This window comes from Delphinus delphis, chromosome 18 (genome assembly GCF_949987515.2).
Source record: "Delphinus delphis chromosome 18, mDelDel1.2, whole genome shotgun sequence".
Taxonomy (NCBI): domain Eukaryota; kingdom Metazoa; phylum Chordata; class Mammalia; order Artiodactyla; family Delphinidae; genus Delphinus; species Delphinus delphis.
In genome coordinates, this window is record NC_082700.1 from 34,517,930 (window position 1) to 34,531,203 (window position 13,274).

At 44.2% G+C, this 13,274-nt stretch overlaps 1 long non-coding RNA gene across 2 annotated transcripts in view; it reads right to left on the reverse strand.

The window, feature by feature from the left end:
* Window positions 1–328: 328 nt before the first annotated feature.
* Window positions 329–13,274, reverse strand: part of LOC132413539 (uncharacterized) — a 37,495-nt gene continuing 24,549 nt past the window's right edge. The window contains exons 3-5 of one of the 2 annotated variants that reach the window (XR_009516756.1): window positions 7,999–8,168; window positions 7,102–7,201; window positions 329–419 (exon numbers count right to left, since the gene is read on the reverse strand). This is a non-coding gene — a long non-coding RNA (uncharacterized lncRNA). Of the gene's footprint in view, window positions 420–7,101; window positions 7,202–7,998; window positions 8,169–8,717; window positions 9,948–13,274 lie in introns of those variants that run through there. The other variant, XR_009516757.1, reaches the window with a different exon arrangement.

A 13,274-nucleotide genomic window follows, 5' to 3' on the forward strand; every position in this document is an offset into this window, starting at 1 on the left:
TGAATAAAGTAACAGAGATTTATATGCATGCATATATTTTCAATGATATTTGTACACACTTAAAAAGAACTCTACAGAATGCATTATAAAAACCTTGATGCTGTGTGTCCCTAGTTCCCAGCTCTCTCATTAAAACTATTTATATGAACAAAATGTTATCTATTAGGATAGCTATCAGAGTACTCCAAATACTACTTCTTGCAGTACCCTGTTCCAACCATTTGCCTTCCTCTTCCCATTAGTCCTTAATTCAGAAACCCCAGAGATTTGTTCATTAATTTATGAACATATTTCTTCATTCAGCCAAGAAAATTGATTGATCCCTTACCAAATTTCAGGCACCCTTCTTCAGTATATTTTATAGGCATGTTCAGGAAACACAGCAGTGATTAACACAGATGAATATAGCCTCTCTTGAGCTGAGGGGAGAGACAAAAGTAAAGAAGCAAATATAAAATCATAGGTATAAATACATAAATAAAAATTGAATAAATGGTAGAATAACTAGTATATCAGGTAAGTGCTGGAGAAAAACAACAAGCAGGGAAGGGAGATGGAGATTGTTACCTGGTAGGAAGAGGCTGTGATCTGAAACTCAGTGATCACTGAGGGCTTCCTGGGGAAGATAAAATTTAAGAGGGAACCTAAGGTTGTAAGAGGGAGCAAGGTGCATATCTGAGAAGTGAATAGTACAGGCAGAGGGAACAGTCGGATGGAAAGGCAATGAGGCAAGAGTGGGTTTGGAGTATCCAAGGAGCAGAAAGGATGTCAGTGTGTGGAAAACGGAGCAAAGTGGAGAGGAGAAGGAAACAGTCAATAGGCCCAGATTTCTAGGGCTGTGGAGGCAACTTTTCTTTTCCTGTGAAGAAGCCATTGAAGAGACTAGAATGACATGATCTGACTTATGTTTTAACAGGATCTCTCTGGATGCCATGATGATTAGAGACTGCAGGAGAATAAGGACAAGCCCCAGAAGACCAATAGTTGATTCAAAGAAGTGATTTACTGAAACATGCACCTCCTCCTCAGTGAGGACGCAGAGCAGGGATCGGCAAATACTGGCCACAAATCAAATCAGGCGCTCAGCCTGGAACTGTGTGACTGAGAGCTAATAATGGTTCTCACGTTCAGAAAGTTTGTTGAAGAAGAAAGAGGAGGAGAAGTTACAGAAAGTGTATATGGCTCACAGAGCCTAAGATATCTAAAATCCAGAAAATGCTTTCCAACACCTGATGGAAGGCATCTGGCTGGTAGGAGGTCCTCAGCAAAATTTGGAAGAGGAATACATGAGTCAGTTAGTTCCTGAAAACACTGTAAAGTGATAGGTGTCAAGAAACATTTATGCCTTCACCCTTAACCTTCACAAATGATGCCATTTCCATTGAGCTACTGAAAAATATATTCTGGCTTTCAAAACAGTAAACCGGAGGGCATTTTCTCACATAGGCAAGGTCATAAACAACTGTCAGCTAAAGCTGAAATAGCAACAAATCAAATAATAACAAAAACATTTTTATAGATTTTTAAACCTTACAAAGCATTTTCATGTTCATTATCTAATTTAATCCTCAAATCAATGCCATGAGATAGTTATTTTCCCATTAGAAATGACAACATGTTAAATGCTTAGTGATTGCTCAAGAAAAGCTAAAATCTTGAGTGTTACCTCTATTAATGCCAAGGTTGGGTGTTTTCCCATGGGAACACTGGATGCTAAAATCACCAGGGATTTTCAGCTCAAGATGGCAGACTAGGAAATATATTTACTTTCTGGTCCTCCTGAAACCATACTTAAATAAAACTATAGAAATACCAAAATTCATCAACCAATAAAAGCCAAGACATTGTGGAAGTCATCAACCACAGAAAGATTTCAACACATTTCGAGAAGGCAAACAATGAAATGGAGGGGCCATGAATAAAATAATGAAGAAAAGATTACCCTAAGTAGGGTCTGCACAAAGCCAGTCAGCTTTTGCTGAGCTCTGTTTATACTAAAGGGCAGACGAAAGAAGAGGGGCTGAAAACAAGGAGACAAAAGTCATTTTAGGAAAAACAGTTCATTTAATGAGCTCCAGGGAACAGTCAGTCTGCTGCCATACTCACTCACATATTACAGTGGATTGTTGGTAAGCAAGACAAGAAAACAGGGAACAAACAAAGAAAAATCAAGACACTGTTTCTTACTGAACTCTTCTCAAATGAGATCAAGAAATTATGGTTCAATGCCATAGCTGTAAATCATTTCTGCTCTTGGAGAGGTTAGAAAGGGCTTATAATATTTACCCTTTTTATTCAGACAGAATTTAGGTCTGAGCAAAAGCTTTTGTGTTCTCCAACTTCAACGTTTATTGGGGATGAAAGTCCAAATTTGCTTTGACATACCATAAAAAGAATCTCATGAGCAGAGGGTCAAACTAGTTTTGGAATATATGAATTATGCCCAGTGTTATTTTAAATAGATTTTAAACTAAAATATATAAATTTTTACTGATCTATATGATTCTGGGTTCTGAAACTTCTACATGGTACATGCCAGATATATAACACACAATGTCAGTCAAAGGAGAGAGAAAACACTCCAATGAAGCAAGCCAAAGCAACAAGATTCGAACAAGGTAAAGTGATGTGTAGACCAAGACCAGGATTTTTCAATTCTTTCCTGTCATTCTGTAGCTTCCAGCTCCTGAATAACAACACATGTTTCCCTTGTCCTAGACACACAAGAGTGTGTCTCCAGGGCATAAGAAGCTCTAGAGTTACATATGTGTAGTAAAGAGTGCACCCAGCTGGCATACTCACAATGACCAAATTCTGTTGATCGTACTTTATTTTAAACCAATACATCGCTCCATGCTGAAGTTGCAATAAATGATATACTTGCTTTCTAGACATGAATGAGATGCCTTACTGGATATACTCCACGAAGGCCAGAGAAACTGGCTTCTAATCCATACAGAATAATTCATTGATGAATTCCTTTCAGGATAGCCCATGATTTATCTAGAATATAAGCTTTACACACCTGGATCCTTCAAACTAGATCAAAGGGAAAAATCTAGGCTGCAAGCCTCAATTAGAAATGTGGGATGGTGCTATGCTGACAACTGGTGGTCCCTGACCTATCTTGTAAGATTAAAACCCAGTGTGGTGGATTCACGCTTTGAACAAAAGAACACCTCCTGCAGGGCAGTGTATGTGTTCATTACAGGTATGGCACTTAGGGCTAAGTATCATAAGGACTTCAAGAAAAAAAGAAAAAGTATCACATGAAGCATATATGATAAGGAGGCACCAGAGTCCAGAGCACGAGCTCTGGAATCACACAGGCTTGCTTCGAATCCTGGCTAAGCCACTACCATCTGTGTACCCTGAAGAACAGTCAAAGGTTTAAATGTTGTTTTACCAAATTTCGAAAAAGAAGTGAAGAAAGAACCTATCTGCCAGGAAGGGACATCGTGGGGTGCAGCATCCAGTTGGGTCTGGGCTCTGCATCCCCTGCTTAGAAACCTTCACTGTCTGGCTCATGGTGATGCTGGCAGCTCAGCAGCCAAGGAGAAGGTGCTCCTGTCTCCACGGCTCTCAGACAAGCTGGGGAGGTCCACGGAGGAGGCAGGCCACAGCCTGGAAATCTCTGGGTGTATTCTGCACTCAGCTCTGAGCAGGCTCTGGCCTCTGGGCCCCGTTGCGGGGAAGGGCTGGCCGACACATAACCAGAGCTGAGGCGCCTGCAGAGCCGGTGCCCAGGTAGGGTGAGCTCTGGAGGAGAAGGCTTCCACAGCCCCCGACAGTCTCCGCGTGGTGGCCCATCCGGTGCCAAACACCTGCCACCCACAGCGAGAAGTCCCAGCCGCTAGAAAGTCCAGAAGGGCTCGGGTTCTTTGCCCTTGGGCCGGGTTTCTCCAGGGGCTGGGCTTCTGTGGCGCCCCCAGCCCACCCCCTTACCCGCCCGCCGTTGCTCTGTGACACGTACGATGGAATTTCGAGACCCAGGCTGAGCTGTCCAGTGTCCAGTGCGTGCTAGACCTAGAGAACAGTTAGAAGCTAGGGAGAAGTTCTCCCACTTTCACTCTCTTTTCTCAGATCAGGCAGGCAGCACATCTCACCCCGAAGCTATGGACACCACACCTCCTTCCAAGGCTACCTTTTTCCATTCTGCCCCTCGTTTCCCCTTCCATTCTGCCTCCCTTTTCCCCAGCCTCCCATTTATGGCTTCAGGGGTAATCGGTGCTTCAGCAGGCAGCACGTATGACCCAGAAGCTATGGACACCACACACCCTACACAGGCTATCTTTTTCCATTTTGCCCCTGTTTTCCCTTTCCATTCTGCCCCTGTTTTCCCCAGCCCCCCTTTTATGGCTTACGCCAGTATCGGTGCTTCAGCAGGCAGCAGCTCTGACACCAAAGATATGGACACCACACCTCCTTGCCAGGCTGTCATTTTCCAGTCTGCCCCGTCTCCAAGTAGAACCACTACCCATTTCACACGGCTGTTCCTAGTTCTGGGAACACACCACTCACTGGTAGCAATGCCTCAGCCCATGCCTCGACTCATTTACCTGCAACGTCGGCCAACAGATAGACCAACACTTCAAAGTTATGACAGAAAGTTGAGTAAGTTATATGCTTGGAATTGCATTTATTATTATTAACAAGCACAACTGTAGTGCTTAGACTATAAAAAGTAATATTCTAAGTGCTTAGCAAATATTAACTCATTTAATTCTCAAAATGGAAACACTATAGGTACGTAATATTCATAATATTCACATTTTTTGAGGGAAACTGAGGCCCAGAGGGGTTGAATAGCTTGTCTAATGCCACACAGTAAGTAGGGCGCAGAAACCCAGCATGAAAACCAGACCGTCTAGACTTTCATCACTTTGCTGTGTCACCTTATTAGATGTTGTGGTTAGGGAAGGAACTAAACTGACAAGACTCTGAACTAGAGGGGGGAGAAATGAGAAAATGACTGATCCTAGAAACTAGAGAGGATTTCAGCTCAGAAATTTCTGGTGATGAGACCCGGAAGAACAAGAACTTGGTTGGAATATTAACTTGGGGTAGTATCTGAATCCATTGAGAAATGGTTGTTTTTTTTTTTTTTTAATTTAGAAAGGCCAGTTGGATGAAGATTAATGAAAAAAAAGGTAGAAGGTGCCACAAGTGAGACATAACCTCTTCTCCCTATGTACTAGGGGTGGGCGTCCTGTGGGAAAGGATGAAGCTCTCTCTACAGGTTTGTCACCAGGATGAACAAGGAGAAACATGGCAACCATTGTACTGGTTTTGATGATCTCTCAAAACCAAGACTTCAGTTTCCAAGAACTACCTATGGTAGCATACCTACCATGTGTCAGACATGCCACCAAGTGTGTTTCCAGTCACACATTTTAATTGGAGAAATAGTTCCTATGAGGTACGCATTAGTTCCCTATGGCTGCTGTAACAAATTACTACAAATGTGCTTGCTTCAAACAAAACACACTTATTCTCTTATGGTTCTGGAAGACAGACGTCCAAAACCAGTTTCCCTGGGCTGGAACCAGGAGTTGACAAGGCCATCCATCCTCCTTCTAGAGGCTCTAAGGGAGAATCCGTTTCCTTGACAGCATTCCTTGACTTCTGCCAACATCAATCCAACCCCAACTTCATCATCACATTCTCTTTGGAGTAAAAACTCCCTCTGCTTCTCTCTTACGAGAACACCAGTGGTTACATCTGGGTCCATCCAGGTAGTCCAGAAGAAACTTCCCATCTCGAAATCCTTACTTTCATCCCATTGGCAAAGTCCCTTCTGCCAGTTAAGGTGACATTCACAGGTTCTGGGGATTAGAAGGTGGACATTTGGGGGCAATGGTATTATTCAGTCTACTACAAGGTAGATACTATTATCTTTCTCAGATGTAGGAAATGAGATTTAGGGAAGTAATTTGTCTCAGGTCTACAATTTCCAGAGTAGAGATTTAAATTCTGCCACTGAGACTTTAGGACACACTGTAAACAACTTTAACCTGTGGCCTTAATTACTGCATACTCCTTGGTTAAGAGTCACACTTAGGTATCAAGACCCAGTTGAATATAACACAAGTACTGTCTCCTCTTTTACTGTGTTTGCCTGGTGTATTTATGAATCTTGCCCAGAGCAGAAGAGTTCAGAAAATTGTAATGCATGTTTACTAAGAGAAAGCATTTACTGTTTGATATGCACAGAGTAAAGGAAGCCTATTTAAAATAAAATAAAATAAAATAAAATATGCCACCAAATCGTCAAATGTCACAACAGAGGTAACCCAATGGGAGTCTTGAGGAGACTAAAATGATCTCCAATAGTGCAGATGAGAAAAGTTTCACTAAAGGCAGGTGTAGTTCAGCCAAGCCCTACAGCACAGAAGTAGGAATTTGGATATGTATGAATGGGGAAAAAGACACTTTAGGCATGGGAAACAGTTTAATGCAGAATGGATGAGAAACATGCATTAGACCTTTCTAAATCAATTGCCTTATTAACCCAGTAAATCAGATTTAGTCAGTCAAACTAGCTTTAGCTGATTACTTATCCAGGGGATAGCTGTTCAGAGTAATTTTTGTCATAGAACAGTAAATAAAATTGTTGAACTATAGCTTTAGGCTTGCTAAGTGAAATAGATTGCTCTAGATGATTTTCAAGTGACTTACTTGGTACTATTCACGAAATTGGAGGTTAACACCTGCTTAAGACAACATAGAGAATTGATCTAATATAGTACTTGAAGTAGTTACTGTGTAAAGTATCTGTTCAGTAGCTCATGGTAAATGGTTGTTTATAATCCCCATTGGACAAACAACTTCTTTTTTGCAAATGGTAATGTGAATTGCTGTTGCATAAACTATAGTAATGACCACCTACCTAATTTGTTGTCCAAACCAGAAATCTTCTAACAACACAGGTCTCCTAATAAAAATAAGCATGAAGGTAACACACACTGGGTGTCTCCCATGTGCCTGTGCATGCATCTATATCTCACTGAACCCCCATAACAACCCCCAAAACAGGGACTCTGAGTGTCCCCATGCTGCTGGTGGAGAAACAGGCACAGGAAGGTTCAATAGTCTACCTACCTAAGATCACACAGAGGGTGGGAGAGCCCGTTTTTAAACCATCTGCCTCCAATTCCAGGTGCCAGGAGCCAGACTCAGCCTACAGCTGTCTTCTGCTCGCCTGGAGGTGAAACCATGTGTAAGGATTAGTCAAATCCTGTCTTCACTCATCAAGGTAGGTTGAACACTTGCACATCCTCTAAGTAGCAGGTAGCATAAGCAATAAGATGTTTGCCCAGGGTATTGTCCAGGAACTTGGAATCATCTGTGTCTAGTCAGGTTGAGCTGGTTAAGACTGCAGAGGACCACCGATCTTCCACCTGGGCAAGTGCCTTTTGACCTCCTGCCGTCAGAGGGCCGAACACTCCAGCCTGAGAATGTGCTGAGCCCTGTAGCCTAGTTATGCCAGCTCAGAACAATGATGAGCACACCTTTTTCCAATCACCTTTCCTCATGCTCCCCATGTCTCATACTGCCCTGCTCCTTTAACCTTTATCCCACAGATACCCCAAGCCCCTTGCCTTTGGGGAGGTGGATTTGAGACCTATTGTCACGTCACTTCCTTGCTTGGCTGCCCTGTTAATAAACCTCCTCTTTGCTGCAAACCTCAGCATGTCAGTGTTTTGGCTTGCTGCGCCTCAGACAAAATGGTTGGGAGCCGTGGTACAGGTCCCTTGTCTGTGAGGGAAGCTGGTTCCTAGTAGTCACCTTTCGGTTGTTTTCTCCTCCCAGAGGTGAGGGGTTGGGGGGGCAGACGTCCTGCTCTTCCAGAAAGAAGGGAGAAAGGCAGGAGCTGGACCATTGCTCTCAGGGTCACCGTCACCTAGGAGCTCATTAGAAGCACATAATCCAGGCCCCACCCAGAACTACTGAATACCAGCCTGCATTTAACAAGATCCACAAGAGAGGCATACCCACATTAACGTTGGAGAGGCACCAAGCTGGAGTCCACGTTGCTCATCCGTAGGGTCATCCTCTTCTCCGCAGCTAATGAATACGAAGCAAAGATTCATCCCGAGCCTACTCTGCCTCAGTCACTTGGATATCACATGAGCTCATTTAATCTTCCCCAGAACCTGCAAATGAGACTGAGGGACAGAGTGGTCAAGCACCCAAGGGTCCATAAAAGAACAAGACCAAGGCTCACTGGAGCCCAGACCTCCAAAAAGAAGGCCCCTGAGCACAGCATGGCACCACAGCAGCCCAAACGGTGGGCCTGGAGGGTAGGCCAGGCTTCCCACGCAGAGTTTCCACCATTCGACAGATGCCCACAGCAGACCACAAGGGAATATGAGAAGTAAGTTCTGATTGTGGAATCTCTGAATTTTGAGATTTAAAGGAAAACATCTGTTTTTTGGGGTTGGTTAAAACAGTTCTACCAAGGAGTAAAGAGAGGGCATCTCAAGGCCCCTTCTGGACTTAGAATTTAATGCCTATTTATTGAGAAACGCTTCATGCATTTGCTCAGTCCTAAGTCAAGATGAAGTTCTCTGTGCCCTAGAAACTTAGGTTCTAAAAAGGTCACAGAAATGGGTGAGACTTAAAAAATGCCAGAACAATGCAACAGCCTTAATCAGACTGTCTTTGCTTTGCCTTGTTTACAAGTCACTGCTTTAAACTGAATATGGTGTCATGTCTTTATTTTTCTTGAAGTTTTTTTTTTTTAAAGATCATGTAAAGATTTTCTTCCATGGTAAGACTTTTATATTGTATTTTTCTTAATGTGGAGTATGGTACATTTACCCTCCATCAGATGATTGCTTATAACTCAGATTGCTTATAACTCACCTTGCTTTATTAAGAATACCGCTAGAGGTTTCTATGCACCTAGTAATACAAATGCATTTTCAGGATCATTCAAACCAATGACAATCCAAGTTTACAGAGTGCAGGATAATGAAAATTCTCTCGACCCATATCTTTTACTACTTTTAATCTGTTAACAAACCCTAAGTGTCTCAGATGAAAGGTACTGTAGCGGGAATTGACATCGTTAACAGCATTCCATACAGGTAAGTCATGATTGTTCCAATTTCTCAAAAATTTGGACACTTTGACTGCCTCTATAATATCTCTAGGGTGTGTGAAAGAAAAAAAAAGAGGCCTGTACAATTTATTTCTCAAAATACGCACAGAAATAGCTTGCACATACAAACAGGGAAACCTTATAAATAATGTATGGGGAGAAATGTAATGTCCAAAACAGAACTACTCGTTTCGAAAGACAACACTGTCACCAAGTGTCCTCTCAGCAAAACTGACTGGGAATTTTTAGGGGCTGCCCAACCAGAGGTGGAGATTTATAGGAACCTGGGATGTTTGAAAAATTGTTTTGGACGACCTCCTCGAGGAAGGCACCAAGCCACATCCCAAATTGCAAAAATGGCTCCAGGTTGACTCCTTGTGTCCTCACTCTTTGCAATTTGACATTCCAACTTCTCTCATCAAGAGGCAGAGTTGATTTCCCCACCCTTGAAGTTAGGTGACTTGCCATTGCCAATAGAAGGCAGCAGGAACAATGGTGTGCCAGTTCAGAGCTAGGTCCCACGATGCTTCTACTTTCCCTCTCGGAGCCCTGGTACCCCCAAGAGCACAAGCCCCAGTTACTAGCTGGGGCATAGGAGGTATGTGGCCCAGTCAAGCCCCCAGTCCAGCTACAGCCAGCCCCCTACAGGTGTAGCAGCAATTCCAGCCATGATAAGCAGGGTTGTGATGAAGAATTAAGAGCATAAGTGTATTCTATAATTTATAAACCACTCTGTCAACCTACGACATTATTTTTCAAAAGCATTTTTGTTATTTTGAATCCCTACGTGGACATATTGAAAACAGCACTGCAATGATTGTTGGAGAGCAAAGGATGCAACCTGAAATAGAGAGTAAAATATATTAGTTTATCCAGATTCACGTATTTGTATAAATTACTAGAAAATCATCTGAAGAAAAACAGACATGAATGAAGAAAACAGTCCAAAGAACACGGGTGAAGAAATATGTCTATTTAACACCAACTAGTACATCAAAACATGTAATGGAAAGTATATGTTTAGTTCTCTGCATAATGCTGTATAATTTTCATCACAAAAGAATTATTGATTTGTACATACTTGGAAGAAAACAAAGCATTAAGATCATCTGCTGGTGTGAAAACTGGCTCCTATACACAGAGGGCAACGAGAGACTGAAGAAAGAGGCAGCCTGCCCCAGACTAGTCAGTGGCAGTTTTAACAAGCAAGGGAACCTGCTTACAAGGCTTGCCTTTGTCAGCTGAAAGACGAATAGATATCAGCACCCACCCGCCAGAATCTTGAGTTTACACAGCGACCTTAACAGGGTTCAGTCACGTATACTGTCCACATGGTCTCAAGAACACATTACTCTCTCAAGGCTGAGCTTTTGAAAATGGTTCCCCCTGTGGGAACAGTGGTCAAAATGTATATTCCACGGTCAGGGGAGGGGGTTATGCCCTCTCAATGGCCTCCTCTGACATTTCAGCAAGGAAGGATGCCAGAGAAGAAAGCCTAGGGCAGAAACCACTCAACTTGTTATCACGAATACCAGGGGAACCCAAGCAAGTGGATATACAAGCCTGCGTAGGCCTTGGAAGTAGGAAGCATTTGGGGACTACACCTGGGCTGGTACTGGCCTCCCTCCCCCAAAGGGACAAGGACAGCAGAAACCTGGATGGAGTCAAGAGAGAGAACAAAGAAAGGCAAGGCTGGATATGGAGCAACGTGTGGATCCAGGAGCATGTGTCTCAGAACCGCCGGGGCTCTGCAGACCAGCTGCATCCCCATTCTCCTTGACCCTCATTGGTATAATTAACTCAGGGTGGGCACATCCCGGCTGCCAAGTCACTTCCACCTGTCCATGGAGTTGACAGTTACTTGCTCACAGTGAACCAACCTCCGTGGACCTAACAGCTACTGCAGGAGGCAGTAGTGGAGAACAAGGTGACGACAACCACCAGATGCAAAGTAGGAAGACATGCTCAGCATTCTGACTGGGTGGATTGATGGTGTGGGGTTAAGTCTGCAGAGCTAAAGGGGCCAGATGTAGAAAAGGGAAGGGGAATCATGAGGATATGGTCAAGCCCCATCGTATGGATATTTCATCCATATGTTGTATACAAATTCCATTAAATTTGCTCTGAATGAAAAAGAGAGAAAAAAATTATCCTTTAAACCATGTCAGTGACTTTATTTACCATCTCATTTGATGAGCTCATAGTCCAGGTTCAGAGGGAAATGGGAGCTCTGAGTCTGCCATCTCTCAGGAAGTCTGAAGCTTCAGAGGCCCCTCATAGCCAAACTACCTCACCTTTTGCACTTTTCAAGCAACGTTATTCCTAAGTGCGAGTCACCCTCTTCATCGGGCTCTCCAAGAAACAGCAATCTCTCCCAATGAGAGAGGAAAAATGGGCTACTTTGGCTTTTTGAGGCACAATATGTAGCTCTCCAAAATGGTACCTGCCTGGGGGATTTTTCAAGAAAATTAACCAGCAGTGGTGATTTGTTTGTCTTCACATAACGTATGACCCAGATGTGCTGAGAAATAAGAAAAGGACGAACGAATCAAGGACAGCTGATACAAGGAGGCAAGGGGCAACTTCCACAGCCTCCGTGGAAAGCTACAGGAAGGGAACATCCAGCTGGTGGGAGCTGAAGACAGGGGCCAGTCCTCCTTGGGCTCGGGATGCCATCCTCTCTTCCTACATCTTCATGCTCTCCTTCTCTGTTGGCCCCTCCCAGCCAGATTAAAGAGCCACAAGGAAATGCCCTCCTCCATTCTATTCTCCTCTCATTCATCCACCCCTCCCTTCTTTCCTTTGCCATCAATTTCTTGACTTGCCCCCAGTGCTCCCTTCTCTTCTACACTGCGATCTGGTTTCTGTCCCACTACTCTCATGAAACTGATCTCCTGAAGCCCCCGATGATTTCTCCGTTGACAAGTCCAGGGGACTACTTCTCAATCCTTATCTATGTGACCGCCAAGCCGAGCTAGATCTTAAACAACGTCCCTGTCTTGAAAATCTCTTCCCTTGTCTTCTGCGCCACCCAATCCTCCTGACAGTTTTCTGTCTCTCGGCACCCTCCCAGTGTCTTGCTGAGCTGACCTTCCTTGGGGTAATTCTTGGGGCTCTGTATTAGGCTCTCTGCTCTTCATCCTCTATGCCATCTCCCTGAAGGACCTCATCCTCTCCCTTAGTTTCATTTACCAGCTAAGTCTGTCTCCATCTAAGACCACTCTCTGCACCTTTCAATCTATATATGACTTCCTGTAAAACATCTCCATTTAAATGTCTCATAAGGCACCTCAAATCCAACACGTCCATGTTACTGAATGTCCACTCAGAAAAACACCCCGTTACAGGTAGTTCAATACGACAAATTTCATATGGTGATGAAACAGCTAAAAGGTCAAATGGGATGGTGAGACATCCCAGAGAGTCACAGCAGTAGAAAACACACCCACCCCACTGCTGGGCTGGGGAGCAAAGAAGGAAGTGGTGTTGCCACAGCTGCCAGGCAGGAGCTGGAAGCACAGAGGGAGTGGTTTCCTGGTGGGGCAGCTACTCAGAGCAAAGCAGCCACCAGTCCTGCTGCAGCTGCCCGAACAGAGAGAGGAGGGCGAGGGGAAAATACGTTGGCTTCTCCCATCCCCCTGCCCTCCAACCTCTGGCCAATGTTTTCCATTGGCTGAACGTACCTGGAAGAGTTGGCGAGGAGATCTGGGCGATGGGGTTTACAGGATCAGCCCTGTGACACGGAGCAGAGCAGTGGAAAGGCAGGGAGCCGGTCTGAGGCAAACAGGCAAATGGCAGCACAGTATCCACTTCTCCCTACCTCCCCTGTCCCACTGAGTGGAACCATCTTCATGCGCGACCTTTCTCTTCCCTCATCTCCCACATCTACCCATCCATCCTCTAAGTAGCTCATCCATTCCTCTCTCTTCCTCACAGTCACTGCCATCACTCACTATCGTTACTGCAACAAGCACCGCTCTGCTTTCTCCTGTCTCCAGACTCCCTCTTCTAACCAGTCACTACACTCCAGCCAGAAGGTTTTTCTCAAATGCGTATCTTACGTCACTCTGCCGCTTCAAGCCTTACAATGGCTGGCCCGTTGTGCTTAGGATCCAGTCCACATTCCATGGCAGGACTTCATCGTGTCTCCAATCTCCCCTCCCCTGAC